The 14555-nt window shown below is 40.7% G+C and overlaps 1 long non-coding RNA gene across 4 annotated transcripts; it reads left to right on the top strand.

Moving 5' to 3' along the window:
• Positions 1-8843: 8843 nt before the first annotated feature.
• On the top strand, positions 8844-14122 carry LOC113007007 (uncharacterized). Of its 4 annotated transcripts, none has more exons than XR_003269834.1 (3): positions 8844-8871; positions 11584-12043; positions 13091-14122. It is a non-coding gene; the product is annotated as an uncharacterized LOC113007007 (long non-coding RNA). The 4 variants fall into 4 exon arrangements; XR_003269835.1 differs by lacking the exon at positions 8844-8871 and adding an exon at positions 9301-9329; XR_003269833.1 differs by lacking the exon at positions 8844-8871 and adding an exon at positions 11072-11232.
• Positions 14123-14555: the final 433 nt, after the last annotated feature.

The following is a 14555-nucleotide window of genomic DNA, read 5'->3' as shown; positions in this document are numbered from 1 at the left end:
GCCCATCCATCCCAAACATATCAGATCATTAGAGGTTTTGTCACATTACATACCTGCACTGAGAGACAAAATAACACAGCAGTGTTTGTAATGTGGGCTATAAGTAGACTAGCATATCAGTGCAATCAATTACACCTGCCTCCAATTAGTCCAGCCCTTTTACAGTCATTGACTGGGTGAGAAAACACGAGCAAATCAACCCAAGAGACAAGCAGGAAGACTCTCTGAAGGCTCCTGTGGCTGCACAGGCAGTCTTACAATTACGAGGTTGGAGAGTTGTTGTTTCAAAATGTTCACACTGATTTCACATGCTCATTAACTCACAACCAGCTGACCATATATATTTCTGCTGCTGAGCTGCTTTTTGATGGAGATTTTCTGAATTTATTTTGCTACCATAAGAGCAGACTCCATGCTGAAAGCATGTGCACTGTCACTTGCAATGAGTGGCACTAATGACGCTAAATTTAATTACAGGTCATGGACAGCCTTCATAAATGCTCATATTACTCACCCACACTGAATTCCAGCACAGGTTCATCTGGGTCCTGACTATTTCCTGCAAAGTAACACAAACGTCATCAGAACATTAAGTCAGAGAAACAACATTTGGAGCTTTTGTACATGATAAATTATACTGCAGTAGTAAAACAAAGTCAAGCAGCAGTACATTTATTGAAATCACCTTCAGCTGTAATATTTAAACTGATTTAGTGTCAATTTAGATTATGTTTAGATTAAAATGAAACTAGTACCCTTGTAATGTCTTTTTAAATTAGAGGTAAATATTTGTATATTTTTTACATAATATAATTATATTTACTGGATTTTCTCTCTATTGTAGTTTAGTATTATAGTTATTACTTGTTTTTTATTGACTTGTCTTGTTTTTACAATGATTTGCTCTGAATGCAGCCTTTAAAGAAAAGACTATCTGTTCAGTAACTATCCATCAGACTGGGTCCATGTTACCAGCCAAATGGGTAATAATTAAAGTAAGTTTTGAATTACGTATATTTGGGTGTTTAGGTGACACTTTTGCAAAAAATATATATATAATTAGGTTTAAAAGAACTAAACATGTATGTATTTAAAAACAATAAGTGTGTTAGAATTACTACAGCAACAGGTTGTAGCTCACTGTACTATTTTTGAGCACAACTTTGGTGCTTTTGCCTCATTTTTAAATCAGTGATCCCAGTAGCACAGTCTAAGCAGAGACCTCAGTGCTTGGCAAACAATCAATAGAATCAATATAATTATTAAAAAGAAACAAAATAAATGCCAACCATATTAAAAAAAACATAAACTTAAGGAAAAAACTAAACTTGATTTTGTGTCTTTAGGCTATTGTTAACAGCAAGCATGAGGTTAGTGCATATGTATTATTATTGGAAAGATTACTGCAAAGAAAAAAAGGTTGAACCAGGAGGGGGCGATATTGCTCTTCTTACCATGAGTTACATGCAGGCTATTACTTACCATGTCACTCACATTTATTTCACAAAACAGCTGAACCCACTTAATTCGATTTAATTGTATTTATGCAGAGCTGAATCACAACAACAGTCTCCTCGAGGTGGTATAGATTGTAAGGTAGAAAGTCTACAATTAAAAAGAAAAAACCTCAATACAGTGGGAAGGAACAACTCACTTTTAACAGGAAGCACCCTCTGGCAGAACCACGGTCAGGGAGGGGCAGCCCGCTGCGACCCTTTGGGGATGAGGAGACGAAAAAGGGGACAAAAGACACACTGTGGACGAGAGCCAGAGATGAACAAGAACTAATTATTGAATGCAGAGAGGTGTATAAACACATGGTGGGAATCCCCCAGCAGGGTAGTCCCAGGGTAACTAAGGGAGGATTCATGGTCACCTGATTCAGCCCTAGCTATATGCGTTGGCAAAAAGGTAACTTTGAAACTTAATCTTAAAAGTAGAGATAGTGTCCGTCTCCTGCATTCAAACTGGGAGCTGGTTCCACAGAAGGATGATCCCCTTCTACTTCTAAATATCCTAAAAACCACAAGGAAGCCCACAGTCTGAGAGCAAACTATCAAACTACGAGGTCTTTAAAATAAGATGATTATTCAAGACCTCATGTGTGATGGGAAGGATTCTGAATTTGATGCTGGACCCACAAATCATAAAAGAGAAACACTAACTCACACACACCAGAAAGTGCCAAGAATTATAATTATATGTAATTTAGTTTTGCGTTCCTTTATAATGCTTTCAACTATACAAATAAGACACTTCATGGGGGCGCCTGAGCCTTGTAGACACAACAAATATTGAACAAACCTCATGCGCCCTGTTGTTGACAAAACGATAAAAATGAATGTGTACTTCTGTCTTATTTAGGTCATTTTTGTAGTTTTTGTAGACAGACTACTGTAATTTCTCAATAAAATGTCGCTTATTATCGCTCACTCTCAAGAACAAAAACGTGAGTAATTTCCCAGTAGCTCACCATATTTGGGATCTTCTAACATCCACACTTCATGTTTAAACGGTGGTGCGGAGGCGGTGTACCGTCGCAGGCCGGATGTAGCATTCAGCGCGGTGTGCCTTTTTTTCAGTTGCTAAGCAACAGATTTGTCCCGCCCCTTTCGTTATGACGGGGCGGGCCAGTCCTTTGACTGGTGACGTTACAAAGAAACGTCAGGTGACGTTACAAAGAAACCTTAAACCGACCTTATATATAGACCTGGCTGTTCAGTTGAAACGCATTCACACAGCGGGACAGCAGCGCTTTAAACGTTCAAACACGGAGTTTAACACAAAACAACATTTTAGACATAAAAAACAAAAAAGTGAAATGGCAAGCTCGAACTGTAACACAATGACAAATGATGAAACAGTTCAGACCAATGGGGATAATTCTACAGTACATGCTTTGGTATCCCTCTTGAATAACTTGTTCAGTAGTTTTTCGATCAAGCAGTGGGGAGAGCTTATCTCAGGCTATCCGGATTGCTTCACTGCTAAGCGGCTTGTAGGTTTTGTAGAGGACGTAATGGACTTGTGTGCACAGTCAGTAGCAGTATCACCACTGAGGTCTTCCCAGAAGTCCCCTGTACATGAAAACTGTTCTGTCCACACCACTACTGGCAAAACGGTTTTGTCACCTGTGAAATTTTTGGACGATTCTGCTGAGCAGGAGTTTGATACAGCACAGAATATAGATGCTAACAGCCAAGAAACAGCTAACACAGAAGAAAGCTGTCAAAATGCTGACCAACACAGTGCTGCAAAACCAGAAAACAATCCAATTCCAGATCCCCAGCAGCAGAAATCCTGTGTTGAACATGAAGCCAGCATCCCACCGTTAACAAACGTAAGTCAAACGGAGTCATATAAAAAGATACAGCATCACAGATCTTCTGTAGACTGTGAGCCACCTGAAAAAACCTTAGACTTTGAAAGATGGTTAGAGACATTAATTCAGGCTGTGCTTTCAAAGCTTGGTAAACTTTTAAAGTGCCCTCATTCTCACCAAAAACGTTTGTTGGATCTACTCTTGGACAAATTCAAGGGGATGGATTTGCATTTAGACCGAAAAGTGCAGAATTATTTTGACTGCATTGCTAATGCGATTTTCACTGATATTTGTGACAAATTACATAAATTGTCACTAATATCATTGAAAATGGGGAGGAGTGGGGAGGAGGGTTCAATGAATTTAATGGAACAACCAATATTTAATATCATAACTACTTCAGTATTCCAAGAACACCTGTTGGCAGTAACAGTTACTGATAGACTGGAATCATATGAAAAGAAAGAAAGATGCAGACTTTCAGTGGAAATCTTTGTGGAAGGACTGATTTCCCAGGTTTCAAAAAAATCAGGCACAGTCTTCAGCATTGAAAGTGCTGAAGCTATCTCCAACCGGCTTACCATGAAAATCTGGACTGAAATCAGGGCCAGATACGACAAAATCCCACCAGAGAAGTTCAAGAAACTCAGCGAGAGGGTTTTCAAATCCCTCTGTAAAAGATGGAAGCATGCATCTTTGGTGACATTCTGGCAATTAAACTTCCAAGATCTTGATGAAGATATTGTTAAAACTTTCAAAAGAAAGATATTCACAGAACCAAGTTGCATATCTAAGTGCTTCTCATCGGTGCGGGCATTTTTTGGGAGGTGTAAGGGAAGAAACAAAGTTTCCACTTTATAGTGACATCGTGATATCAACAGCAAAATATTTTCTAAAACTCACTGGACACTTTAAATGAGCTAGTTTTACATTTAGATCAGATCAAGTCATTTTTGAAATCCCCAGGAATGGTCGCGGCAGATGGCCACCCCGCCCTGAGCCTGGTTCTGTCGAAGGTTTCTTCCTCTTAAAAGGGAGTTTTTCCTTCCCACTGTCGCCTCGTGCTTGCTCAGAGGGGTTTGTTCTTTTGGGGTTTTCTTTTTAATACTGTAAGTTGTTACCTTACAGTGTGAAGCACCTTGAAAACACCATTGTTTCCTTTGGTGCTATACAGATTGAAGTGACTTGCACTGATAACATAACTAAGCTGGGACTTTAATTTAACATCAATAAAATTATAAAAATATTACATCTTGATTTCTGCTTGTTTTCATTGTCTGTGACTTAATGAATACAAATGTGTAATTTAACAGATTCTTTCTTTATGTTAGTCTGACCGGTGATTCCACGTTGGCCTTAGGTGTTGGCGCGGATACGCTGCAGCCCCTGAGCCATTAATGGCCCAGCACACTACAGTAAAAACAAAACAACAGCCATCTGTCCAACTAGGAAAGGAAAATAATAAACTGCCTCCTTGGAGGCAACCTGACTCAAAACAGTTGCAGTCCAACTCAGACCGACTGCAATCACTCTCAGGCAGATTGATGAAGATCTGCAAATAACTGTTGTCTAATTTATAAACGCAGACAGATTGCCAACACGTCTGTTCACAATAGAGGACTGTACTTACATGGTTGCAAACTGGTTGTTATCTTGCTTATATGAAAACATTGCTTTGGAGCAATGAAACTCAAACACATTCATTTTTAAAATGCTTCAAAATGAAATTTTGAAGCATTTGGCTTTATGCTTTGAAAGTGCCGTTGTGAGTGGGAGTGTGAAATCCTTACTTGATGTGTTCCCTTTGCCTTTACTGTTTTCAGTTTTATCAGTTTTCAGTTTTATTTGTCATATGCAAGTTAGCACAGGGTCAACATTGCAATGAAATGTGTTTGACGAGCAGCAGTCACTCAGCAGCATGGTACAGTAGAAGAAAATATAATAAAATATAATAAAATAAAATAAAAAATAGAAAAATAGTAAAGAGCAAAATATTTGAAAGACGTGGTAAAAGAGAAAAGATGACTAAATATATATATATATGTATCTATAAATATATGTACACTAGTGATTAAATAAGAAAATCTTGAAAAGAAATATGACGGGAGGTCAGATGGGATATTGCACAGGAATGAGCAGCAGAAAATTACAGTATTACTCAGACTTTTAATAGTCATATTGTCAGTTTTGGCCGACGGTCATGGGTCACTTCCACTAAAATAGCACGAGACTGGAGTAAAATGTACTTTATTAATGAGAACACATGGTGATACAGCAAAGAATCCAACCCTTCTGAAAAGCAAATGGCTTCCTGTTATACTCTACCTGATTCAGGTGAGCATCTGGAATAGACCAAGTCTGGGGGTCAGCAAACCAAAGGGAAACAAAACCCTCCCCATAAGAAAACCACTACAATATAACCAACACATATGAAGATTTGTAACAAGTCCTATAAATAACTCCATAACATATAAACGTCAGTCTCTTCTATATACATTAAAACAGCGGTCCCCAACCTTTTTTGCGCCACGGACCGGTTTATGCCCGACAATATTTTCACGGACCGGCCTTTAAGGTGTCACAGATAAATACAACAAAATAAAACTAGTACCGGTACCGGAAAAAAAGAAGATTTATTCATAACACACGTGAAAGACGCAGGAAAACAGAGTTAACGATAAAAACGATAACAAAATAACGATAAAAAACGATAAAAACTCTGAAAACCATACATTTCACACCCGAGCCTCATCTCTCGACCAAACGACGGTCCGTGGCCCGGCGGTTGGGGACCGCTGCATTAAAACACCTTAACCACACAGTTAGGTTTCAGCCCTCGCTGACTCAGAACAAAGTAAGACAATCAGAGTTCGATTGGTTTTTACTTGTGCAGGGGAAGCCTGGTCGGATTCTCAGAGTTGCAAGCTCTACACCCAAACTCAGACAACTCCAACTCCAGCCTCCACTCGCAGCCTTTTATTGAATGAAAACAGTTACACAACCGCCCATTGTAAACCCCATATGTTGTGTGGTAAAAGCTAAGGCACTGTGTGTGTGTGTGTGTGTGTGTGTGTGTGTGTGTGTGTGTGTGTGTGTGTGTGTGTGTGTGTGTGTGTGTGTGTGTGTGTGAGAGAGAGAGAGAGTGTATGTGTGTCTGTATACGTGACTTCCTGCTTACAAACGTTTTAACCGCATCTCTAGTCATAAAAGGGTCATCTCCCCTCAACCTCCTCTCTAACAGTCCACCATTTACATGGTGAGCCCATAAAGGGCAGGAAGTGAACACTCCTTACCAAATAAGGAAACCAGAATCTTACATAGATTGTGCCTGCAGTTGAAAACTATAGCTAGTAACATCCCCAACATCCTACATGTGGGGGAGGAACAGAAAATATCTGAACATACAGTTCAAGACAAGGTCCAAGCACAATAATGACAACTTTTAACAAAATCACTCCAACACACACTCCCCTAGCCTGGCACATTGGTTTTCTCCAGGAGCTCATAAGCAGGTGATTGAGCTGCTTTTACTCTTTACAAAGTGAGTACTGTTAACACTTCTCTTTTTACATATACAACTAATTTAGGTTACAGACAAATGATTAAATGTGAACAGCTCTAACACAGGTTCTTTTCCTGACACAGGTAGGATGGCCAGTCCCCCTGTCTCTTCACCTTTAACGAGTCACTTAAATAACAACCCAAAAAGCCTAATAAAGAATCACAATCAACCAGTGTGTGTTTTTCTTCATTACGGTTTTTAAATACAAATCAGTCAGTCAATTAATAAAAATACAAGTAAGGGTAATGGAACCCCTGGTCTCCATTACACACATAAATACCATAAAGACACTAAGTCGTAGAGCTCTGAACTCCTTGCTTCTATGATATTTACACTTCTTCTTGGCCTTCTCCTTCACTCTGAGTCACTCCAGGATAAACGCATCAGCTCAGACATACAATAATTAAAATATGTGTAGGTGACCGTTTGGCAGAAGACGATGTCGAGGCGGTACTGCAGTGACACGTCCGTGGCTATCGTCGGGGCGGTGTCCTGCATCAGAAGGAAGTCAATAGACTTCTTGGCTTTGTTGCTCATCATGGCGCTGTAGTCCGTGGGCGTGGCCTGCAAAAAGTGTAAATAAACCATCAGAGACCAAACACAATTATGCCTTCCAACCACTAGTTTAGACAACATCTTGCAAAGAGTGTGTATTTCAGAGTGCAGTTGTTTTTAAATTTGACAGAAACAGAAAAAAGGACGGAACAGAAGGACAACAGGGAAAGCAGAAGCACCGACACACTGAAATCTTTTAGGGTCAAGCTCCAGAACTAGCCACAAATCCTGCTGGAAAGAACCTAAAAATACTTAAAAATACTTGCAGAGATCGAATGGAGCCGTTTGACTCAAAAGCCTGGTGTCAGGCATGTTCTTTAATAAATAAGAAACGAGCTGATATGTTACAGACCCCAGTCTTTACGTAAAGAAAAAGCTGACATTTAGAGAGAGAGGTCTGGGCTTCTCTGCTTGGGCTGCTGCCCCCGCGACCCGGCTCCGGATAAAGTGGAAGAAAATGGATGGATGAATGAATCTTGAAAATGAACAAGTCTTCCAGTACAGAGTAAAACGTGAGAGTGAAAATATTGCGTGTACTTAAAACCCCTGGAGGGTCTTGGGTCGATTTGTGGCTATTTTCAAATTTTGATTACATGCCATTTGCACAGTGTTGAATGGACTATAGCCAAATTCTCCAAAAAAAAAGTTTGATATGATTTTATTTCAAAATTCAAGTCTGACTTCCTTCAATTAGCTTCAGTGGCTAAGCTACAGACAAACTTACACTATTGTGCTTAGTGGTCGATTTGTGCCCCATTGAAACCCATTATAAACGCTATTTTTCACTGCAAATTAATTACGGTCAAAGGGATCGTTGATGTTTAGCGTTCATTTTCATTTTGCAGGACGGGCCTTAGAGTTGTAATGTTTTTATTTGTCCACCGGGTGGCGCCCTTGCTCCACATTTGACCCCGGGCTGGAAAACAGCGGGCTGCTTAGATAGACCTGCGGGAAATGAAGCCTAATTTCCGGCGTGCAGCAGCGGCTTCGCCCGCTGATCGGGCGGGACAATTTTTTTGGTCCCTAGGACCGTGAGAGGGTGCTTTTTTTTTTTTTTTTAGTCAACAGGAAATGACGTATTTGTTGTCACGTGGTATCGGGCGTGTGTGCTGGAAAAACGGGTCCCCGGTGATCGTGCCCCGGTAACAATGGCGTGTCCAGCGGGGTGGCCTGGGGGGGCACAGGCCACCCCCCAAACCAGACTGGCCACCCCAGGTGCCACCCCAAAGGCAAAACAATAAAATTCAATCAAATATCAAATGTCCGATTATGTTTTCACGGTGACGCTCAGATATCCGAGTGTAAGTGAATGCAGCATCGCTTCTGCGCTATGCGCATCACGTTAGCAAAGGTAGGAGAGCCAAGCGCGAAAGATGGCACTGCAGGAAACAATTTTTCGGTGAAAGAAAATGAGGACAGAATAAATGTCCCGGTAAGTAATATCAAGTTTGTTGAGTTTAGTAAACTTCGGTGAAATTAGAATACCAAGGAAAAAAATAACACTTAAAGAATTATTGCAGCTGTGGAATATTTCAGACAGTATGCTACTGAGGGCAGCTAACATAAGAGTTATGCGTTATAAGATATAATCTAAGTCGTAACATTGCTGTATGGAGCTGCAGATTTGGTTGCAGGTTAACATAGCTGGACTGGCCATCGGGCATACCGGGCATATCCCCAGTGACTTATTTTTTATTTTTTTTGTAATGGCATGAACAATGAGAGGTGGTGGATTGGCCAGATGCAGGTCGATGTGTAGAAATAACTCCGTTGTTTGGTGGTGGCTATGACGGGGCTTCCACAGAGGCAACAGGTGGATGAGGGAAGGGGAGGCAGGAGGAGAGACCCGAAGCAGCCGCCAGTCCGAGTGTCAGGTGAACTGAACTTCAGGTAAGAAGTTATGACCTGCAGTCTATCTGGGTCAGATATAAACCAAGTTTAGGTGGAGTTTATTTTCATGTTGCTGACTTTTTACTGTCAGTTGCAATAACTCATACTGCGTTCTAGCCAGTTTGACGGAGTTTTTATACAGCTGGGTGGGTGCTATGATGTTACTGATAGTGAACTTTATTTTATTCATAAGGTTAGTAGAGTTGCCAACGGCTCCTTAAAAAAATGGAATGGTCCCTCATTCAGAGAAAATATTACACGTTTCGTATTGAGCTGAGAAGAGACGCAGTTTGTCCCGGACTTTAGCTAGAATGGAAAAAAGACACAAAGCTGGATTTATTCTGTCTTTATGCTGCACAGCTGCCTCTTCTCTCATTCTCTCCCCCTCCCTCTCCTGTTGCTACTTCAATCATGAAACTGATCAATGATCAGCTGATCGGCTTTTCTCTCTTGTTTATCGCCCACTTTGCGCCAGAAAGAGGAAACCAGCAGATGTTGCGCTAAACAACAGCAGCACGTTTAAGCTTGATCGGCTGTTGTTAGAATGTATTTAATATTAATTTCTAGTATCAGCTGATGTTTGCTGGAGCCACAGCTGTAAAGCTGCTGGTCATGATGTCTGTTTAGATATGTGGTGAGAGGGAAACATGAAGATGAAACCAGGAGATGTCCTTACTGAACCATCAGAGCTGAACAGGTGATGGAGAAACAGGTTTACCTTTTAGGTGACATGAATGAGTTGAAGGGAAGTTATGAACTGTTTCTGAGAGACAAATAACACCAGGATCCTTTTTTATGTAGCAGACAGCTGGTAACTGTGCAGGGGCGGGTCTAGCAAAGTTTTGCCAGGGGGCCAGGTAGGGCATTAACAGGGAAAGGTGGGCACAAAGAAATACTTTTCTTTCTTATTCTCATTTAAAATACCTAGTTTTTATTAAATAATTATCTAAATCTTACAACCAAAGTTTTTATCTGACGTAAAATGTATAGAAATCATACATATACCAACAAGACTGTACATCACTGTCACAACAGGGTTTGTTTTCAGTCAAAGTCTTTATGGCTTTACTACCTGGTGGGTCGGTCTGTAGTAAAAATGCCCAATTTTTTTGTCCCAGTCCAGCCCTGCAGGTTAATACTGGCAGTGTCACCATGCCAGCTGACTGTATTTTATCATCAGCCAGTGTTGTTCTTTATCAATATTACCAAAGTTTACGATAAGGCAGCATAGAAAGTATTTACTTGCTTTCAGGTTTCATTCAAATGTTAGTCTTTTCAGTTGTTTCCCCACTTTTTTCCTGTTTCAAAATCAAACACCAGTTTGTGAGAAGATTATCTTCTTTTTTTAACAGGCAGATAAAGTTTTGCATTGGCATTGGCTAATTTGTCAATTGTTTGTTACAAATGTTCGTATTTTAATATTCAAAAATGTTTTTGCCCAAAACATATGTGCACTATATGTCAGTAAAAATACTATGCAAATATTGTTGTCCTTGACTGCTGAGTAAACACTGACAAAGCACTGATTGTATCTCTTGTACTTTATCAACGCAGTATCTAAAAACTTTGCACCGTAGTGGTTAAAATCTCATTCTAATAAGAGTTAAAAGTGCATTTGGTTATTAGGTTTATAGGATTATTGAATTATGGTTAAGGGTTGGTAGAATTTTTTTTTAAAACATTATCTGCCAATTAAATCTGCCACCCTTCTCCAAATCTGTGCCCCTACCTGGCCCCCCCAACAAAAATTTTCTAGACACGCCACTGTACACAGATGGTCTGAATTTGTGAAGCGAGTGGTATCGCATTTATCGAAGTCGGCTCCTCGTTGTTTTTTCTAAGCCACGATTAGGCTCATTGAGAGCAGGCATGTGCATGCAGACAGTGTTTGTTTTTACATCTGGTGGGTAACGTCCCTCCCTATATTTTTGGAACAGTACCTCTGAAGCTTGATTTAGATTTCTGCAGGAAATTTACGTTCTAACTTCAGATGTAACACCTCTTAACACTAAACCGGTCCATCATGCTGTTGTTTCCAGTTACAGCGTATATTTCCTGTTGAAGCATATTTCAGGCATAAGACAGAAACATTACAAAAATATACACCTGCAGGCCACTCTATTGTCTTTATTTGACTAAATGCACTAAATTGCTGCCACAAGCTTTTGAACACATGTACCTAATAAAGTGGCTGGTGAGTGTCCTCAGTCCCAGCTCGGATACAGATGTGTCGGTGTGTCTTTGTTCCCTGCAGTAGTGCCCTCTCCAGCTCAGTCATCATCCACATACCCCAGGACACTGTCCGAGCCAAAGAGATCATCGCCTACGTCAACACGCTGAAGACTCAGGTCAGCTATTACGCAGAGAGGCTGTCTCAAGCTGCCAAAGACCAATCGGCCAGCGGACTGGAGTGGACGCTCGCCAGTCTGGTTGACAAGGTACTAAAAGTGTTTGACGTTACGTGGGGACGCTTCATATTTCATTCATACCCTCTTCCTTTCAGACCCGTCAGCTGGTGACAGTGTGCGGCTGCAAGCTGCTAGCTTCAGCTATTTAGGCCCTGAACGCAGTACGAGTACATCGCAACCAAAGCTTCTCCTTCCGCTGAGTCTGAACAAGTAGTGCTCCGCAATGACCAGGATACGCTGAGAGCAAAGTACAGCGGTCACAACAGCCAGTCGTCACTGCACGTGGACTGGCACGAAGAGGAGTGGGTGAGTTGATCAGCAGTTATTGGCTGTTTTCTGATTCCAGATTTTTTATTTCTTTAGCATGACAACAGACAAGCTTAGTTTCTTGGCACACATTGTGGATACAGCTTGATATCTTAACTACACTCTGAACTCTGTTTTTCTTTTCTTGTTGCTTCTTCTTCTTCTTGAGTCATCCCTCTCATGTTGATTTCCAGCTCAGGTCACTCCTTACTTTTAAGAAGTTGGAGGATTCGTGAGCAGATTTTTCCTTCACCATATCAGCCGACTTTATTCTATGAGAAAATACTCTTAAATGACTCGTCTTTAAAAAGTGTTCAGTGTTTTATGTCTGGTCTGTGTGTCATCTTTGTCTTTACAATGTTGCAGCAATACTTTAGTAATGATATGATATGATATGATATGATATACCTTTATTAGTCCCACAAGGGGAAATTTAAATGTTGGTTTAGTGTAAGCTCAGCTTTTTAACTAATGTAAGAAGTGTTATGACTGACTCGTTTTTAATACCTAAATCTGGCCTCAGTGCACAAACCTAAATGAATCGGTACATATGAAAGCGCCCAAGTCACAAGCTGTGTTCAAGGACATGGATAAAACAAAAAGGTTCAAATTTGTGCCCAAAAACCCCACAAATCAGTGTCACTGTTTTAAAATCTGCTGCGAGACCGCTCTAAATGTCAGCTTTTTCTTTACGTAAAGACTGGGGTCTGTAACATATCAGCTCGTTTCTTATTTATTAAAGAACATGCCTGACACCAGGCTTTTGAGTTAACGGCTCCATGAGATCTCTGCAAGTATTTTTAAGTATTTTTAGGTTCTTTCCAGCAGGATTTGTGGCTAGTTCTGGAGCTTGACCCTAAAAGATTTCAGTGTGTCGGTGCTTCTGCTTTCCCTGTTGTCCTTCTCTTCCGTCTTTATTTCTGTTTCTGTCAAATTTAAAAACAACTGCACTCTGAAATACACACTCTTTGCAAGATGTTGTCTAAACTAGTGGTTGGAAGGCATATTTGTGTTTGGTCTCTGATGGTTTATTTACACTTTTTGCAGGCCACGCCCACGGACTACAGCGCCATGATGAGCAACAAAGCCAAGAAGTCTATTGACTTCCTTCTGATGCAGGACACCGCCCCGACGATAGCCACGGACGTGTCACTGCAGTACCGCCTCGACATCGTCTTCTGCCAAACGGTCACCTACACATATTTTAATTATTGTATGTCTGAGCTGATGCGTTTATCCTGGAGTGACTCAGAGTGAAGGAGAAGGCCAAGAAGAAGTGTAAATATCATAGAAGCAAGGAGTTCAGAGCTCTACGACTTAGTGTCTTTATGGTATTTATGTGTGTAATGGAGACCAGGGGTTCCATTACCCTTACTTGTATTTTTATTAATTGACTGACTGATTTGTATTTAAAAACCGTAATGAAGAAAAACACACACTGGTTGATTGTGATTCTTTATTAGGCTTTTTGGGTTGTTATTTAAGTGACTCGTTAAAGGTGAAGAGACAGGGGGACTGGCCATCCTACCTGTGTCAGGAAAAGAACCTGTGTTAGAGCTGTTCACATTTAATCATTTGTCTGTAACCTAAATTAGTTGTATATGTAAAAAGAGAAGTGTTAACAGTACTCACTTTGTAAAGAGTAAAAGCAGCTCAATCACCTGCTTATGAGCTCCTGGAGAAAACCAATGTGCCAGGCTAGGGGAGTGTGTGTTGGAGTGATTTTGTTAAAAGTTGTCATTATTGTGCTTGGACCTTGTCTTGAACTGTATGTTCAGATATTTTCTGTTCCTCCCCCACATGTAGGATGTTGGGGATGTTACTAGCTATAGTTTTCAACTGCAGGCACAATCTATGTAAGATTCTGGTTTCCTTATTTGGTAAGGAGTGTTCACTTCCTGCCCTTTATGGGCTCACCATGTAAATGGTGGACTGTTAGAGAGGTTAAGCCATATACGAGGTTGAGGGGAGATGACCCTTTTATGACTAGAGATGCGGTTAAAACGTTTGTAAGCAGGAAGTCACGTATACAGACACACATACACTCTCTCTCTCTCTCACACACACACACACACACACACACACACACACACACACACACACACACACACACACACACACACACACAGTGCCTTAGCTTTTACCACACAACATATGGGGTTTACAATGGGCGGTTGTGTAACTGTTTTCATTCAATAAAAGGCTGCGAGTGGAGGCTGGAGTTGGAGTTGTCTGAGTTTGGGTGTAGAGCTTGCAACTCTGAGAATCCGACCAGGCTTCCCCTGCACAAGTAAAAACCAATCGAACTCTGATTGTCTTACTTTGTTCTGAGTCAGCGAGGGCTGAAACCTAACTGTGTGGTTAAGGTGTTTTAATGCAGCGGTCCCCAACCGCCGGGCCACGGACCGTCGTTTGGTCGAGAGATGAGGCTCGGGTGTGAAATGTATGGTTTTCAGAGTTTTTATCGTTTTTTATCGTTATTTTGTTATCGTTTTTATCGTTAACTCTGTTT

The sequence above is a fragment of the Astatotilapia calliptera genome, chromosome 15 (assembly GCF_900246225.1).
Source record: "Astatotilapia calliptera chromosome 15, fAstCal1.2, whole genome shotgun sequence".
Classification (NCBI taxonomy): Eukaryota; Metazoa; Chordata; class Actinopteri; order Cichliformes; family Cichlidae; genus Astatotilapia; species Astatotilapia calliptera.
Note: the sequence above shows the minus strand (reverse complement) of the source record. Positions and strands in the feature narration are given on the sequence as shown.